This window comes from Cynocephalus volans, chromosome 1 (assembly GCF_027409185.1).
Source record: "Cynocephalus volans isolate mCynVol1 chromosome 1, mCynVol1.pri, whole genome shotgun sequence".
In the NCBI taxonomy this organism is placed as follows: Eukaryota; Metazoa; Chordata; class Mammalia; order Dermoptera; family Cynocephalidae; genus Cynocephalus; species Cynocephalus volans.
Genome location: NC_084460.1, coordinates 129,981,397 through 130,000,495, shown reverse-complemented (window position 1 = coordinate 130,000,495; position 19,099 = coordinate 129,981,397). Strand labels below are relative to the sequence as shown.

Here is a 19,099-nt window from a genome sequence, read left to right as displayed (position 1 = left end):
TCAATGAGGTACAAGACTGGGAGATAGACACGTAGTGTGATATGATAAACAGCAAATTTGTCTTCAGCAAATTCCTTTATAATTGCCTTCCTGACTGTGAAAAACTTTACTCAATCCCTCTTTACAGTAAATATTCTCTGACTGAATGAATCCTAAATTCCTGATTTAAAAAAAAATTTGTAATTGTACTAATAACAACAGCTATTTTGTGATTTCCTATGATTGTGCCAAGCCCTGGGAATTGCAAAATCAGATAAGAAAGAGTCCCTGCTCTCAGAGACCTTACTATCTGTGGGTTTGAACCATTATGACAAAAACAAAAAACAAAAAACCATCATTTATTCACTCATACCAGCCAGGCACTACGCTCAGTTAGCAACATATGTAAACTGATAAAGTTCCCTCCATTTTACTTGATATCCTCCTGACTTTGAGAGTTGATCTTGCTCTGTCCATGCATCATCTCTCAAAAAAAATGGACTTAGCAGGAATTTAGACAATACACACAAACATTAAACAACTCCAAGACTGTCTATTGTCAATACACAAGAACCATACACTGTCGTCAATAATGAAAGAGTGCAATGAACTGAACTGAAAATGGAAGAAATTGTCCGAATTACCTTTAGTGTACTTTGTTGGACAGGGACTGTGACACTCTGAAAACCATGATGCAGTATACCCTGTATCTGGCATTACAACAATGGAAGGTTAAGCATTTGAAGACTCTCTAGTAAAAGACCTTGCAGCACATCAAACTGCAAAACTTAGGAAGAAATCATAAGCTTCTGGATTTTATTACCAAAATGTACATTTTGATCTAAAATTTAAAACAAAAAACAAAAACCAGATTGATTTTCCACATAGTATCTCACAATCTTCGAGTGCAGCATTAAAATGCTTTTCTTTTTTTCTCCACCAACTATAAGCTTCTGTTTTCTTACCCTAGGCGTCTGAATCTTTTATATGCTTGGGTTCTATTCACTGCCTGTTATTCAGACATTGAAATCCCAAATGTTAATTGTTCTTCCAAGTACATTGACAAAACAGCAGCTAAATAAGGGTAGACCAGACTGTGGTAGACTCTGACATGCATTTATGGAACAATGGGGCTCTGAGAGACAGCCTTGTAGCTCACGGGAAGACATAAGATGTGCTATTTTGACTGCTTCGTAGCAGAATGGGGAACACACGCACACAAGGGAATTATGCATTTTACTTAGTTTTGCCCAAAGTCCTCAAGGCAACAGAATCTTATGATGTCATCATGAACTTTCTTTTTCTCTATTTCCATTGACACAAAGGCTAAAAATTCCTAGTGACATCACAAAGGAAAATGGAATCTACTTTGATTCCCTAAGAAATCTTCTTTTACCTTTAGAAAGACTGGTACAAAAATGCAAGAATCTTTCCAGACAGGGTGTATGTCACTGTGCTGATGCACAGTGGGTGACTCCCTCCCTAATGAAATTCAAACCAGCCAAAAAAAATGATTTGCAATTTAGGTTGGATAAAAACAGACATACTGAATATTGAGCCCAACAACATTTTTTTTTTTTTTTTTTTAAGAATGAAATCCTTTAAACATGTATTTCTTCACGGACAAATTTTTACTTATGTTTGGTTACTATGTTACCAATATTTTTGTCCCTTTATGGGTTGGTCACAGAAACACAGAGGAAGGTACAGGAAGCTTTCACTTACAGAAATACAATGCAGCTCAATCTTTTGTTTTTAAGGTGCAGTGATTTCAGTCTCTAAATGTAACTTCAGGCAGTCTGAAAAGAAACAGGTTAAAATCTCTTTCAGTTATAATTGGTATTTCAGATTTAATTAAAAATTAAACTTTCATAATGTTTCACCATCCAAAGCAATGCATTATCAGTCAAGCGTGGCTTTTTTTTTCCTGTTAAGGAAAAAAAAAAAAAAAAAAAAAACCCTCTTCCCAGACTAGCTTTTAATGAAAAGGATTTAAAGAGGAAAAAGAAGCAATTCAGAAAAACAAAATATGCCTCTGTGTTAAAGACTTCATAATGATATGACTAGAAACAGTGTTTCTGAATTTTAGCTGTATTCTATCAGATTTTTTTTAAAAAAGCATCTAAACAACAATTTCCCAGTTTAAAGATTACATAAAATATTAAGTTCAGAAAATAAGTAAGAAAATCTACGGATCTGAATACATACGTTAAAGGAAAATTATGACTTCAAATAAAATTGGGAAAAAATGCTAGATCTACTACTTTCAAATAACTGAATTGGTGGTGGGGTGGATGGTGAAGGAGATGGAAATTAAAATATTTAGCAACACAAAATGGCCATTGCAGTATAATATGAGTTTAGCGTGCCCCATTTCACATCATGTTACACATCTCGTCACATGCAGCCATTGCTGTTTGAAGCAGCGCAGGAAGACCATCAGGGTTTGAACCAGACCCAGGTTTAAATAACTGTAACCACGTTGCTTCTTATTTTTAATAAGTATTTTTAGTCTTCAAATGAAGGTTCCAGGCATTAAGGTCTCCAAGAATGGTGCTGGCCAGTTAGCTCAGTTGGTAAGAGCATCGTGCTGAAAACACCAAGGTCCGGTGTTCAATCTCTGTACTAGGCAGCTGCCAAGAATAGAAAATAATAATAAAAAAAATTTCCAAATTTGTCATAAATATTTGGGCTTAAAACGTCATATTATTTTTTCTCAATCCTTTCTTTCTTCAAACAGTGCCATCTATAAATAAGGTAATTGTTTTTTTTTAAAAGTCACACACTAGATTAAGTCATCTCTTTTTTTTAGCTTCCAAAACATGACACAATAGGATTTAGAAAAATTTAGTTTTTTGAATGTAAAATGGAGATAATATAATTATCTTTCTTTTACTTTACAGCATGGCAGAATATTTTTTATGTATTTGTAGCACTAAATGTGGTATGTTTATGTACAACTTCATATTAGTGCAAAGTAATGTTTTAGTATTTCCACATGACAGCATAATCGTAAATCACCCCTAAAATAGCACCCATTATTAGAAAATGTACCTAGTTCTCATTTGCGAATCTTGTTTTCTTTTCCCCTTGAAGTGTATGGAGGAATATCTTGGGTAATGTGTCTATTTTATGTACATAGATTTTAAATGCAAACTTGCTCGGATTCTCACTAAATTCACCCATGAATGGGATTACATTTTAAAAAAAATCACTGCCATTGACTAACTAAACTTTTACCCTGCTTCTCACATGCCTGAATTAGACTAAAAATGCACCAGTGTAAAGACAGAAATTATGGAGGCGTCACTAGGGACAACTGAACGAGAGAAGGAAAGTGCACATATTTCCTTATAAGGCAACAAAACATTCATAAAAGAAACTGACAAAAATAACTTGTGCTCAAAAATTATATGGCATATAATATAAATATATTGAATAAAAATAATCCTTAATAAATGATTCAGAAATATAAAAACTGCCTACCTCTAGGTAAACCTGAATCACCAACTGCTGGTGTTCTACTCACCAATAAAATATGGTAGTGAAACTGATTTACGGTCTAGTTCAGACACAAAAAGGTGATAAAAACTAGGCTGAACATCTACGTATAAACTATTTAATAGACAACTAGCAGTTCAGTTCAATTAGATTTCTTTTTCCTCAATTCATTAGACCTTGAGTGAATTTAACTTCTAAATTACATTCCCCCTCCCCTCATGTCACTCTTCCTTCACCTCTTAAACCTATCTCTTCTTTCCAGTTTTGCCTGTTTCTTCCCCGCTTTCACTTTCTTTCTTATTTCTTTTTTCTTCTCTTTTTTTTACCTTGGTGAGGGTAATGAAGCTCAAAAATAACATCTTGTATCCTGTTGAGGGAAACTTGGTCACAACTATCCTTCCAGATGACAAACTCATTCTTAAATGTCTGTTTCCCACTCCAAAGAAAACAGAGCAATTGAGAAAATAGAGACGCAACATCACTCACCACTACCAACACCACCACTTTTAATTCCCATACTGCATTCATCACAAAGAAGACTGAAGTTTATTTCCATTATACTAACCTCAAATAGGACCACAAATAAGACTAATAACAGGACCATTTTGTGGCACTCAGGCAAACGGCTGGGCAAAACAGATGGATCTTACTTTGCGCCAGGACTCAAAAACTACGAGTCGCCAACTCACTGTTGGCGACTACATATCTTGGCCCAAAAATGGACCTGGAAGTGGGACCAGTTGTCTGTGATAACAGTACTGCTCCTCTTCATATCTGCCTCATGAAAAAATCAATAACTATGTCACTATGGAATGAGGTTAAGTATTGGGTAGAAATTGCTTTCTACTGGTCATCAAGGAAGTAAAATATTCAAAGGGTATGTCAGATGAGATGTTGGAGCAGAGAGTTAGGACCAGGACCTTTTTATTTTATTTTATTATTTTTTTTTTCAAGTTCACATTGTACATGGAATCTACCTTTAAAACTGTAGATTTAAAGAGTATTTGTCATCAATAAGAATAACTTGCTCCTGACATTTCAGGTTCCAAAATCTGTTAACATTTTTTTAAGTCACAAGATCAATCTCAATCATTATTAAAATTGACAACGAGTGTCAGACTTCTTTAATCAGGACAAAACTATGTAAGGCTTTATAGATTACAGTTAACATCCAATGAGGCACTGAGAAACAGCTCAATAATCACTGCAAATTACAAAGCCTGGAAGAATGCTTCTTTTGGCAGAGATCCTTTAGCAAAAGAGTTGTACTTTCTGCACTAGTTAAAGATTCTGAATGGTTTTCCAGAGAAGTAGCACATGCGTTATATTACAGTAACCTATCCTGTAAGTTGCAAGTCCGCAAACAAAGCCCCCAGTCAATAAAGAAAAACTGAAGGGGGGTGAGGAACTACAGAACTTAACATTGACTAGGAACAAAGGGCTGCTTGTGACCACACTCTATTTTATAAAATCCTCACAGAGATAGGAGTTTTAGATGTCACCAGGTTATGGAACTCTAAGGAAAGAACAACAAAGCACTCCAGTTTAGGAGGTCTGTGTTAACTCAGGCACTTCTCTTAATGCTCTCCCAAGTATTCAGCACCGATTGTTATCTTGCTCAGATTGCTTCTGAAAGTTCACTCACCTCTCTATGATCTATTCATTCTGACACTGTTCAGATTTGATCTTTAAAAGAGACAAACCCTGTCTGTGGTCAGCATAGAATGCTACTTATAATACTTCAATTACTTCTTTTAGTTTTTTTTTTTTTTTCACTTTTTAAAAACTTTTTATTATGAAAATTTCAAACACATGCAAGTAAAGAGCATAGTAAAAATGAACTCCCGTGTACCCATCACCCATAGTCAATTTTTTCTATTGATAATTTCACCCATTTTTTCCCTCAAGAGATCATTTCAAAGACAAACCCCGATATCATTTTATTTCATTCATGAATACTTTAGTATGTATTACTAAAAGATAATGACTTTTTATAAACATAACTAATCTCATCCCGCATCAAAAATAATAGGAATTCTTTAATACTATTAAATATCCTGTCCATGTCAAGTGACTTTTACATGTTTTTCTTTTTCTTTCCTTTCCTTTTTTTAACAGCTGGTTAGTTTGAATCAGGATGATCTAAATAAGATCTATATATTATGTTTGAATGATAATTCTCTTTAAGCTATAAATTTCTCGTTTCTTTTTTTATTTTAACTTTTTATTTCGGAACAATTTTAGATTTATGGAAAAGTTGCAAAGATAGTACAGAGTTTCCATATTTCCTTCACTAGTCTCTCCTACTATTAACATCTTACATAATCATGGTAAATTTCTCAAAACTAAGAAACTAATATTGATGCAATACTATCAACTAAACTACAGACTTTATTCAGATGTCACTAGTTTTCCCACTAATATTTTTTTTCTGTACCAAGAATCCAATCCGGGATACCACATTGCACTTAGTTGCCATGAATCCTTAGTCTCCTCTGACCTGTGACCGTTTCTCAGTCTTTTCTCATTTTTCATTACCCTGACAGTTATGAAGAGCAGTGTTCAGATATTTTGTGGAATGTTCCACAATTTGAATTTGTCTGATGTTTTCCCATAATTAGATTGGGGTTATGAGTTTTAGAGAAGAATACAAAAGAGGTGAAGTACCCTTCTTCTAATATAATATCAGGGGGTACATGATATCAACATAAGTTATCACTGGGGACGTTAACCTTGTTCATTTGGCTAAGGTAGTGTCTGTCAGGTTTCTCTGCACTTCTTTTAGTTTTAATGAGCATATTTTTGCTTTTATTAGCCTATCGAGGTACAATTTACATAACATATAATGCACCTTTATTACTTATATAACTCAATGGTTTTAAGTAAATTTAGAGTTGTGTAACCAATCACCACAATCCAGTTTTAGAACATTTCATCACCCCAAAAAGATCCCTCATGCCCTTATCAGTCCCCACTTTCGCCACTAGGCCTAGACAACAACTGATTTGCTTTCTGTCGTTAAAAATTTGATTTTTCTAGACATTTCTTATAAATGCAATTATACAATATGTGGTCTCCTTCATGGGGCTGTCTTCACTTACCATAATTCATGTTTTTGAGATTCATCTATGTTGTAGCAGTAGAGTCTACTCCCTTTTACTGATGCATAGTATTCCATTGTATGGGTATAGCACCACATTGTTTATTCACTTATCAGTTGATGGACATTTGGATTATTTCCAGTTTTTGACTATTATGAATAATGCTGCCATGAACATTCACATATGAGGGTACTTCAAAAAGTTCACAGAAAGATTCGTATCATCTTTTAATTCTATTTTTCTATGAATTTTTTGAAGTACCATTGTATAGAATAGTCTCTATGGGGACATATGCTTTCATTTCTCTTAGGTAGATGTGTAGAAGTAAAATTGCTGAGTCATATGGGTAAGTTTCTTTGAACTTTTAAAATATTTCCAAACCATTTCCCAAAATGGCTGCACTATTTTATATTTCCATTAGCAATGAAGGAGTATTCCAATCTCTCTGTATCTTCACTAACATTTGTTACTGTTTTTTTTTGTTTGTTTGTTTTTGTTTTTTGTTTTAAAATATAGCCACTCAAGTTGGTATGAAGTAGAATCTCCTGGTTTTAATTTACTTATCCCTAAGAATTGATGGTGTTGAGCATGTTTTCATGTGCTTATTAGCCATTCCCAAATCTTTGGTGAAATGTCTGTTCAAGAATTTTGCCTAATGTTTAACTGGGTTGTCTGTCTTTTTATTATTGAATTGAGAGCTCATTTATATTACATATAAAAATTCTCTATCAGATTTTGATTTGCAAACCATAATTTTTTAGGTATTTTCTTCCAATCTGTGCTTATTGTTTCATTTCTTTAAGGTATGTTTTGAAGTGCAAAAGTTTTTAATTTTGTTGAAATCCAAATTATCAAGTTTTTTTTGTTTTGTTTTGTTTTGTTCTAATCAGCTTTTTTGGTTTCATATCTAAGAAATCTGTCTAACCCAAGGTCAGGAAGATTTTCTATTTTTTTTCTTTTAGAAGTTTTATAATTTTAGCTCTTACATTTAGGTTCATGATCCCTTTTGAGTTAATTTTTATACATGGTGTCAGGTAAGAATCTAAAATAATTTTTTTTCATAAACTCCTAATATAGTCCTGGTATAGGATCAGCTCGTCAGTTCTGCAAAACTGCCTTTATTCTTTCTGATGCTATTGTGAATGAAATTTTTTTCTTCACTGTGTGTTACTGGTATATAGAAATATAATTGATGTACAGTGCTCTTGTATTCAGTTTACTTGCTGAATTCCTTTATTAGTTTGTGTGTGTATGTGTGTGTGTGCATTACTTAGCATTTTCTATATACATGATTGTCAGCAAACAGAGTTTTACTTTTTACTTTCCAATCTGGACACCACTGATTTCTTTTTGTTCTGTCTTCCCTCCTTCTTTTCTCTTCCCTTCCCTTTACCTTTTGTTTCCCTTTCTTTTCCTCTTTCTTTTTACTTATTTCTTTTTTTCCTCTTATTCTGGGTAGAAACTCCAGTACAACATTGAATACAAGAGGTGAGATCTGCCAAACTTGCCTCTTTCCCAGTCTTAGGAGTAAATCAGTCTTTCATCATAAGTATGATGTTAGTTATAGGTATTTCATAGATGCCCTTTATCAGGTTATGGAAGTTCCCTTCTATTCCTAGTATTTAAAGTTTCTACCACAAATGAATATTACATTTTCTCCAATGTTTTTGTGCATTTATTGAGATGTTCATGTGGCTTTTTTCCATTTATTCTATTAATATGGTGTATTATGTTTATTGATTACTAGATGTTAAGTCAACCTTATATTCCTAAAATATATCTTATTTGGTCAGGGTGCATAATACTTTTTGACATCGTTGTATTTGGTTTTTGAATATTTCTGTTGAGGATCTTGGTGTCCATATTCATGAGAGATACTGGTCTGCAGTTTATTTTATTCTTTTATTATTTCTTTTATTCTTTCTTTGTCTGGCTTTGGTCTCTGGGTAATACTGTCCTCATAGAATGAAAAATGCTCTCTCTTTCTCTATTTTCCATAAAAGTTTGTGGAAGATTGGTGTTATTTCTTCTGTAAATATTGGATAGAATTTGCCAGCCATCTGTGTCTACAGTTTTCTTTTTATTATGAATTTTATTTCTTTACTGTTATAGGTCTAGTCCAATTTTCTATTTCTTCTTGAGTCAGTTTTGGTAATTTGTGACTTTCTAGGATTGTCCATTTTATCTAAATTATCTAACTGCTTGGGATACATTTGTTCATCATATTACCTTTTAATCCTTTTAATTTCTATGGGGTTGGGAGTGACACGTTTCATGACATATTTGGGTAATCTGTCATCTTCTCTTCTTTTTCCTTGGACAGACTAGCAAAAAGTTCATCAATTTTGTTGATCTTCTCAAAAACTAACTTGTTTTCACTGATTTTTTTCTATTATTTTCTTGTTTAATATTTATTAGTTTCTGCTTTTATCTCTATTATTTCCTTCCTTCTGTTTCAACTGGATTTAGTTACTTATACTGTACCTATATTTACCTACATAATTACATGATCATGTCTTTTTATTTCTTTAGTTGCATTTTAGTAACTGTTATTTCCTTTCAGCTTACAGGCTTTTCTTCACTATTTTCTATAAGGCAGGTCTGCTAGCAATGGATTATCTCAGTCTTTGTTTAGCTGAGATGTCTTTATTTTAACTTCATTTTTGAAGAACAATTTTTCTGGATATAAAATTCTCAATTGACTTTTTTTTTTTTCCTTTTTCCTAAGTATGTTGACTATAGTATCCTTCTGTCTTATGGCTTCAACTGTTTCTTATGAGAAGTAGGCTGTTAATCATAGTGTTGGCCCCTGTGTCTAATGAGTCTTTGTCCTTTTGCTGCTCTCAAGATTCTTTTTCTTTGGCTTTCAAAATTTTGGCTAAAATGTGTACAGATCCTTTAGTGTTTATCCTACTTGGAGTTTTTGAGGATCTAGAAGTGTAAATTAATGTTATTCATCACATTGGAAATTTATTGACCTTTATTTCTTCAAATATTTTTCTGTTCTTTCTCTCCTCCTCTGCCATTATACATATGTTATATGCCTGATGTTGTCTCATGGGTCTCTGAAGCTCTATTCATTTTTTTCATTTTTTTTTCTTTCTCTTTTTAGGTTGGATAATTTCTACTGATTGATCTTTATGTTTACTATTTCCTTATTCTGCTATCTCAAATCTGCTGTTGAGATCCTCTAGAAAATTTTTCATTTCAATTATACTTTTCAACTCCAGAATTTTTGTTTCTTTTAAAATAATTTTATCATTATATTGATGCTCTCTATTTTAAGAGAAACTACGGTAATACTTTTATTAATTATTTAACATGATTCTCTTATTTGAAGTTATAATTTAAAGTTACTATTTGCAGTTACAATAGCTGCTTTCAAGTATTTGTCTGCTAAATTCAACATCTACTCTCCCACTTTAACCAAGAGGTAGTTTCTTTTGACTCCTTTTTTGACTGCTTATAGGTCATACTCTTGTTTCTTTGCATGTCTCATAATTTTTTCTTAAAAAATATAAAACTGACATTTTATATAATATATTATAGCAACTGTGACTTTTGATTTTTCCCTCCTGGGAGTTGTTGCTATTATTATTGTTTGTTTAGGACTTACCTGATCTAACTCTGTGGAGTCTGTCTCCCCCGTGCTGTGCAACTGCTCATGTCTCTGCTCAGTTTATGTAATTCCTATTTTCGTTTTTAGCTAAGACTTAGCCCTGTGTCAACACAGTTTACAAGTCAACCAATGATTGGTCAGAGGTTGTACTCAAACATCTTGGGCTAATAAGCTAACATTCCTTGTTAATAATACCTGTGTAGGCTGGGGAATGCATTCAAAGTTAAGGCAGTTTATAAGTCTTCCTATACTTTTACTTTCCATTGGCTCTATCTTACTTCCTCTTCGTGTCCCCAAGACCTTTGATTCAGCAAGGGATGTGTGGATATTTTGTACTCTATCTGTTATTACCTACAGTATACATGCAGCCTTCTAGATCACCAGCGATATGTGGCAGCTTATCAAGGCCCACTATAGTCTTGATAATTTCTACTTTTCTATTTCTCCCTGTTAAATTTCTGCCCAATTTGCCAGTCTGTTGCCTGCCCCACCCTTAATTGCAGCCTGAGGCTAGATATGATGTTTGTCCTCCCTGTTTGTTTGCTACTGAGATTGCTACTGTTTTGACAACACCTAAGGGCATGGGTTCTTCTATGTTCTACTCCATCAAATCAGCCCCTTTCATCAGTGAAGTTGTGGGTTTTCTTGACTTGCCTTGCTATGGTAGAACTATTGTGCCAATGGAGCTGTGGGGAGGAAAAAGGGGTAGAAGCAGTCCTGGCTAAAACACCATGGACTCCCAATTATGTTAGTGGTCCCACTATAATTTTTAATGTGTCCCTTTTCACTCTCAAAAGTATCCAGTTTGGATGATATAATTTATGATTTATTTCTCTACAGTGAGCATAAACAACATATGACATTCCACCAGCAAATTACCACTGCCTAACTATTTTCCTTGTAATGCAGGAATCAGGGGCCTAGCTGCAGGTGAGTGTGCATGGTCGGGGGTGGGGAAAAATACAACTGCCATTGACTGAAAATTTGCATGATACTTACATATGTATAGGAAATCCTCAAGTGCCTGTACTACTAAATCTCTTGAAAGTTTGGGGAGATTAAGAATGTCTATCAATCCTGAAAATCCTTCATTAGACTGGACCATGAAGATTGGGAGATGGATGGGATATAAAGGTGAGATTGGCAAATTTTGCCTGTGGGAGATAGAGTTTTGCCTTTTTACTGAGCTAAGAAAACCACTCAAAGAGAAGTGCTAGAATTACATTGGTTTACAAAGTGTTGCTAAGAAATTTGGAGTTGGACTGAGCTGGAATAAACCTATTCCAAGCAATTGTGGAGAATATGTCATCTAGACTCAATCTCATACAAAATAATAGCTCAGCGATCACTCTAAATAGGTCCAAATACCTATTTGAATCAGGTTGTTATTTAGAAACTTATGATTTCACAGTTGCTTTGCCACCCAGAGTATGCCTCCTTAGGAATATACTAAGGGGATAAACTCCTCTGGGAGCTTAAATACCCTTGTAAATCAGAAAACTCCCATATAGAAATAGGGGATAGTATTCATTGTAAAAATGTTTTTTGCTTTACATGATGATCCACAATAAAGTTCCCCTGAGAATAGGCTCTTCTATACCATTTAAATTATGAATAGATTTACAAAATCATTTCTATCACATAAAATGAGATAAACATGTAGTATTTGCTTCTAGGAATTTTCAAAACTTTTATTTTTCTTTAAATAGACTGAAAGGGATAGGAAAAATCAACAAACTTTATGTAGCAGAAATTCAGAATACATGAGGTGTTAACTTGGAATATCTTATTGATATTTATGTATCAGCATTAATGCTTTATATTTACAAAGTATCAAAAAAATCAAAGTATTCACCTAACTTCATCTCACTAAAGTGTCATAACAATTCACCTTTAACTTAGGAACCTTAAAAAGTAAAGATTACTGTTTCTACCTGGAAGACAAGGACTCTAATCCATAAAACAAAACCCTGAAGGATTACATAGGTTGTTTAAAGATACAAGTAAGTCTGATGATGGAATGTGATGAAACTCCATCACCTTGTAGTATGAGGTTATCTATTAGGCAATATGCAGGCTATAATGAAGAAGTAACTTAGATCATCCACCTTCAATATATTTTTATATTAGAGTGGATTCAAAATAAATATCTAAAGGAATTTTTGATCCTATGGAATGGTACTTCTCCAGCTAATCTCTCAAGTGAAGTGGGAGGACATTTCTTCACCTGCATGTTTTTGTTAGGCTTTGCAATTTCTATAAGAGGATTTCAAAGCTATCCCAACTTGATTACTATTTCTGCTATTAATTAACAAAGAATAGCTGTATTCCAAGTGTTTTCCAGTAGTACAATTCAGAATTCAATGTCATCCAATAACAGTCAAAGGTATAATTTAGATAAATGGTATATATAGAAAATTGCCTGAAGGATGTATAGTTCTTCCATTTTGAGTTACAATCTATATCTATCTATCTATCTATCTATCTATCTATCTATCTATCTATCTATCTATCTATCAAGATCTACCTTTGAATTACACCAGAGTGGCATGTTATCTATCTGGTTCAAATCTTGCAAGACTGAGAGTACTATTTTTTGTTTGTTTGTTTGTTTTGTTTTGTGACCAGTAAGGGGATCGCAACCCTTGGCGTGGTATCATCCGCACCGCGCTCAGCCAGTGAGCGCACCAGCCATCCCTACACAGGATCCGAACCCGTGGCCTTGCCGCTCCCAGTGCCGCACTCTCCCGAGTGAGCCACAGGGTCGGCCCAAGACTGAGAGTACTAAATTGCACATTATTGAGATGTTATCAGTCTATATTGAGGGCTACAAAAGAAGCAGTCCTATAAAATATCCTTTGTTTCTCATGAAAGAAAGTATTTTTCATGATTTTCATGGTATGATACAGTGATCTCTTTACATACTGAAGAGCACCCTAGGAAGATATTGCTTTCTAGTCTTACTATCAGCAATATATTTCTTCAGAATACATGGTAGGACCCCAATTTATAAGTCTACATAAGATTGTACATAGAATGCTTTTTTTATATAAGTCTAATTCTTGCCTCCTTCACATGTTTTCCTCTTGTTTACCCATTTTATTTTTCATTTACTTCATTTATATCATATCTTTCCCTTATATTTTATTTACTTTCATTTATATTAGATACATATATTTATATCATACATCTAATATCCTTTAAACCATCTTAATTTTTTTTTAGAGCAAAGAGATATCCAGCTGTCTCTCTTCTCTCTGTCTTTTTATCTACCCATTTATATACCAATTCATCTAAATTTACTATATAATATCCCCAAATTTTAGATGCAATTTGAAAATGTCAACCTACATCTTCTAGGAACAAGACTTGGTAAACTCATGTATGCTTCTGTGGTAACTTTAGATTTCTTCTACCCTCAAAGCTACTCAAATCAGATGTCTGAGGCAGAGTAATAAATCTGTATCATCAGAGCTTATTATTAACATAAAGCTCAGCTAAGCATCTTTTTGCTAAGTCACTTAAGATTGCTCTTGGCTTTCTGTGCAAGAATGAGACAATTTGTAACCTATAGAACAGAAGAAGTAGCTATTCCCCAAACACTAATAAAGCATATAGCATAGGGAAGCCATGACTGACTGCACAGGTTGTGCCTTGCACAGGGACCTAGTCCACTGCTGTGCTCCACTCAACAAGCCATGGTCCCTGGCCCTAGCTGCATCTACTGGAGCAAAGGTATTTTTAATAATTTGCACAATGGTGCCCAAAGAAGACAACTTTTTCTAAGTTCCATATAAGCTAACAGAGGTCCTCTCTAACGTGTTTCTATAGTACTTCTAATAAAATATAATTAAATTTTTATTATTTACCTGGCTCTCTAGCTGTTACATGTCACATAAATATTTGGGTAAACCTCCTATTAATGACTTCACCACATTAGCTTGGGTCTCTATGACTTGTCTAAAGAATGCTTTAAAAACAGAATGTTAATAAGTTCTGAGACAATGGGTCATTTATTTCTAATTTTCATATACTTATTTTATAATATTTCATAGGTCTGCTATTATTACTCATTCTTATTTTTATTATTCATTATTATTGCTTGTCATTACATGAATTTGGTTTTATAGAACATGTCCTACAGAAATTTTTCTACTATTATACGTAGTAAAATCTGCTATCACACAAGTTTTAAACTATTTTTGTGAAATAATATAGAGGTTAGAAATAGCTTCTAATGGGAAACAAAATGGTCAATTTGATGCTAAAAAGTCAAAAATTGTATATCAAGGCCCAAGACAAGTTATTTTAGATAATATCCTTGTTTCTTTATTTTTATTTTTACTGTCTTTACCAAAATGCTACAATATTAGTAAGGAAAACTGAGAGTTAGCTATGCTTATAAAGGTAAAGCACCATAAAAGCCCCAATGCATATCTCTCAAGAGTCTAATCCAATTCTACCTGAGAAACTATCCTCTTTCTGTGAACTCTGTCATGTACAATTACATCATTTCCTATGGCTCAGATTATCTCCAATTCATAAAATGCTTTAATGAAAACTGTTATGAAGTGAGTTCTGTTATATATTCACATAACTTCCTCTTCTCTTTGGTTTAGTATGGAAATGCACAATCCATCAATATGTGTTTCATTAAGACAGTTGTTTCAATACAGTAACAAGCAGGGCAAATACAGGAAGTATGCTGGGTGTAATTTATTTACATTTTAGTAAGACCTCAGAAAAACGATACTACACAGGAAACTCATAGTGAGGCTAGGGAGAAATGGTGGCTGAAAAATGCCTTAAACTTTGGAAGTTCTAAGTACTATTTAATCAATAGTATTGCTTCTGAATTAAAATAGGATAACAGTTCCATAGGGAAAGGTATTGTGGTCTGTGATAAACATTATTCGATGCAGATATTAAAAACTGAGGGGGAATATAAATTTTCTAAAATATGATAAATTTTTAAGGTTATAACAGAATATATACTGAATGCTAACGTTTAAAATAGATGAACCCTATGAAATAAAAACCTCATAAAAACCCAAAGTAGGGAAATCTTCCTTCATATACCAAGGTTACTGCTAAAATTTCCTTTTAGTAGAAAAGCTAGCTTCGGGTTAGCATTTGGATTTCTCCTACTTTGCATGTTAATTCTTTTGTGAATGGTTCTAAAAATCAGGGCAAGTTCTTTAACAAAACAGGTATTCAGAAAGCAATGATTTTCAATCTACAATTATAGTAGCCTACACTATTCCTATTTCCAAACTCTGAGCAGGGTCACCTTTGTATGAGAGAAATTATCACTGGTAATATTTTACAGATTAATGTGCATGACATTTGTACATCCAGTGTAGTTCCAAAGAGAATAAAATAATCTTGCAAAAGCAAATACAATTTTAAGCAGCAAATAAGGAAATAATTGTAAAGGCACAATAATGATAGGAAAAGCATAAAGAGGCCAGTGTAAAAGCATATACACAAAAGGTATTTTGTAAATTCGAATACATTTGCTAAAGACAGAACAAGAATATGACTCTGTATATATATTTTTTATAGAGGTTAATATTTCATTAGGATTTGTTAAATATTTCATTAGGGTTTGTTGTTTTGCAGTTTTTTCTTTATTTATATCAATGAACCAACTAGAAAGTATGTTCCTTGAAACTTTGTGACTTATGCTTTTCTGTACTATAATTTATAATAACTAGCATGATACTGAGTAGAAAATCGATTCTCAATAAATATTTGTTGGTTTGGTTCATGTGAATATAAAGATTCTCATCAAGAAAGCAAAATTTAAAAAATCAGATATTCATTCATGCACACTGTGTAAAAGAACAAAATAAAAGGATTCCAAAAAATAAGATAAATTATATTACTATATGAGGAAAGCAGGATAGATTATGCTAAACTACACTGAGGCAATAAAATTAATACCAAAAAAACCCCTTCAATTGAAAATAAACGTATGTAAATACATACTGAAATCCTACAAATGATTCAGAAGTTTCCCAGAGAAATAAAAACCCAATGACCTCATCAAAGTGATTTGCCCCAATATCATATATTATTTCCATCATATTATACAAGAAGTAGTAAAGTATGATTAGAAATTCCAATTTCCTAATCATATAGAATTTAAACGATCTATATTATAGAGGTGATACATTTTCTGAGGCATCATTAAGTTTTATAGATGTGCTTGATAAGAATCTGAACACTATTGCTTTCTATGTAAAATTTCATAATTTCAATTGTAAATTATTATTATGCATTTAAACAATTTTTAAAATTCACTTTGTGATATGGTACACAATTAGTTTATTAAAAGCCTTAAAAGTGTTTATAATAAAATCCTAAATATAAAGGGTTTTTTTTGTAATGCAAGGACAATTTAATAATGAGAAGTCAAATACTCTAATACCTTTGCAGAATTGTCTTGTTCCAAATCATTCTATAACATTTTAAAAGGAAGGGGCTATGCATCTGAATTCCAATTCCTAGTGAACAATTTCTGATAAAGAGTAAATGCTGAATAAATGTGTGATGAATTCATTTGAATTGAAAAATACATCACAAGAAAAGTGTATGTTCATCAATTAGTGTTTGAAACTATTTACCAGAAAAGGGATTGATAAACTTCCACACCCATTCCTAATAATCAAAGAAAATGTTAGTAAATATTATTCTAATTCACTTTACCAATATAACAAAGAATATCTGTCTTAAATCAACAAATAATATTTCCCTTAACTATAAAAGCTAGAGACATTACCATGTAATCAAGAACAAGAAGTATACCGCTATCACAATGATTACTTAACTGTTTTGGAAATTCTAGTCAATGAAATAGGACATTAAACAGAAATAAGAGGGAAAAAAGACAGTTATCATTGTTGGCAGATAATTTAATGACTGAAAATCCAAGACAACTTATAAAAATTATTAAAACTGTTAAGAGAGTTGAGTAAAACAGCTACATAATAAATATTACAAAGAACACTTGGTTTTTCTATCAAAAAACTTATAAAATGGAATGTAAGCAATTAAGAACAATAACAAGAACACAGCTTGCCTATACGTGAATATAATAAGGATTTTGGGACCTAAATAAATAAAAAGACACAATTTATTTATGTATGAAATGTTACAGAAATAGAAAACATACTGTGATTCTGAATGAGAAGATATTATAAAGATATTAACACTAGTTTTAAGTTTAATAAAATTCCAATAAAAATTCCAATGGAACATTTTAATGAACTCAATAAAGTAAAATGAATCTTAAATAATAAGTAGGTGATAATAACCAAAGCATTTTTGAAATAAGGAAGAATTTGACCTAACAGTTACATAAACTTACTGTGAAGCTCTAATGGAAACAATATGGAACCAGTGAAAGAACTGAAAAAAACAGAAATAGAATCTAATGTTGATAAAAATTAGTATGCAATAAAAATGGTATCAAAATCAGTGGAGGAAATGGTGCTGGGACAACTGGTTAACCATTAGGAACAAAATTAAGTGAGATGCTTATCTTATACCTTAGGCTAAAATAAATTCTGGAAGAAATAGAGAATTAAAAATACAAAATAAAACCACAATCATACTAGAAAAAGTGGTGAATATTTATCAGATTTCTAGTTTTCAAAAAAAAAAAAAAGATAAAAGCAAAGAACAAAGTCATAGAGAAAAATATACATAGAATTGAAAACAAAAATTTCTCATGTCAAAAATAATTAAATGGCATATGAAAACTGGGCAAAAACATTTTACAACACATTCAACAAAATTAGTGACTTAACAGTCTTACAAATCAGTAAGACAAGGTGGACATGAGCAAGCAAATTACAAAAAGAAGAAAACAATGGCAAATAAGCTTATGAAAAACATTCAAACTCCCTATTAATCAAATCAATGCAAATTAAAAAAACAAATTTTTTGCCTGAAAAATTAGCAAATATTTATAAAATGATACATGATTCAAAATGGCTGAGAATGTAGTTAGAAAAGGTATTTTACATATAATTTGGGAGGAGTTATCAACAGTACCTTGAGAAATTAATTCATTTCCTCTAAGCTAGAAATCAACCTTCTAAGGATATATGCTAAAAACACAATCCAAGATGCAGATAAAAATGTATGCATAAGAATCATTCTCAGAGTAGTAGATATACTCATAAGGGTGCAAAATAAGCTAAATGTCAAACATGAAGAAGATGATTAAAACTTCTTTGGTGCATAAATAAGGTACAACATGATGCAGCTATTAAAAGACAGTATTTTATGACTTAGGGAACTAGTTATATAATTGACATTAAGTGAAGATAGCAGAATACAGACTACATGATCCAAATTTTTATTTAATAATACACATATAAACATACATACAAACATATGTACACTTTGGATATGTACATAAAATTGGAAGGAGGTAGAACAAAATCTTAGAATTGTTCATCCCTGATTGGAGGTATTAAGTGGTTTAAAATTTGCTTTATACTTTTTTCCATTTTCATAATTCTCTTCAATAAGCATACTTTACCTTTTAAACTGAAAAAATAGTTATTTTATATGTGTTCAGAATCCACTCAAGGGAAAAAAATCCAACACCAATAAAAATCACTTTTCCTATACATGTACAATTACTGTGCTCTTTCTTCTGTTATAAAGATTTATACTGAAAAGTATAAATCTTCATACTTTTGTGTATAAGGAACATCTATAGAGATATTTGATTTTCTTATTTTAATGTCTGAAGAACCCAATATTTTTCCTGAACTAAAAACCAAAGAAAATAAAGTGACTCTTAAGAACCATATTTGACCAGTGTTCTCCCAATGCATTGATGACCCTTCCTCTGTCCACTCATAGACAAAATTTACTTACA

General features: G+C 32.3%; 1 long non-coding RNA gene across 1 annotated transcript in view; it reads right to left on the bottom strand.

Moving 5' to 3' along the window:
- Positions 1–1,717: 1,717 nt before the first annotated feature.
- Positions 1,718–19,099, bottom strand: part of LOC134371875 (uncharacterized) — a 336,001-nt gene continuing 318,619 nt past the window's right edge. The window contains exon 4 of the long non-coding RNA XR_010022882.1: positions 1,718–1,778. This is a non-coding gene — a long non-coding RNA (uncharacterized LOC134371875). The remainder of the gene's footprint in view (positions 1,779–19,099) is intronic.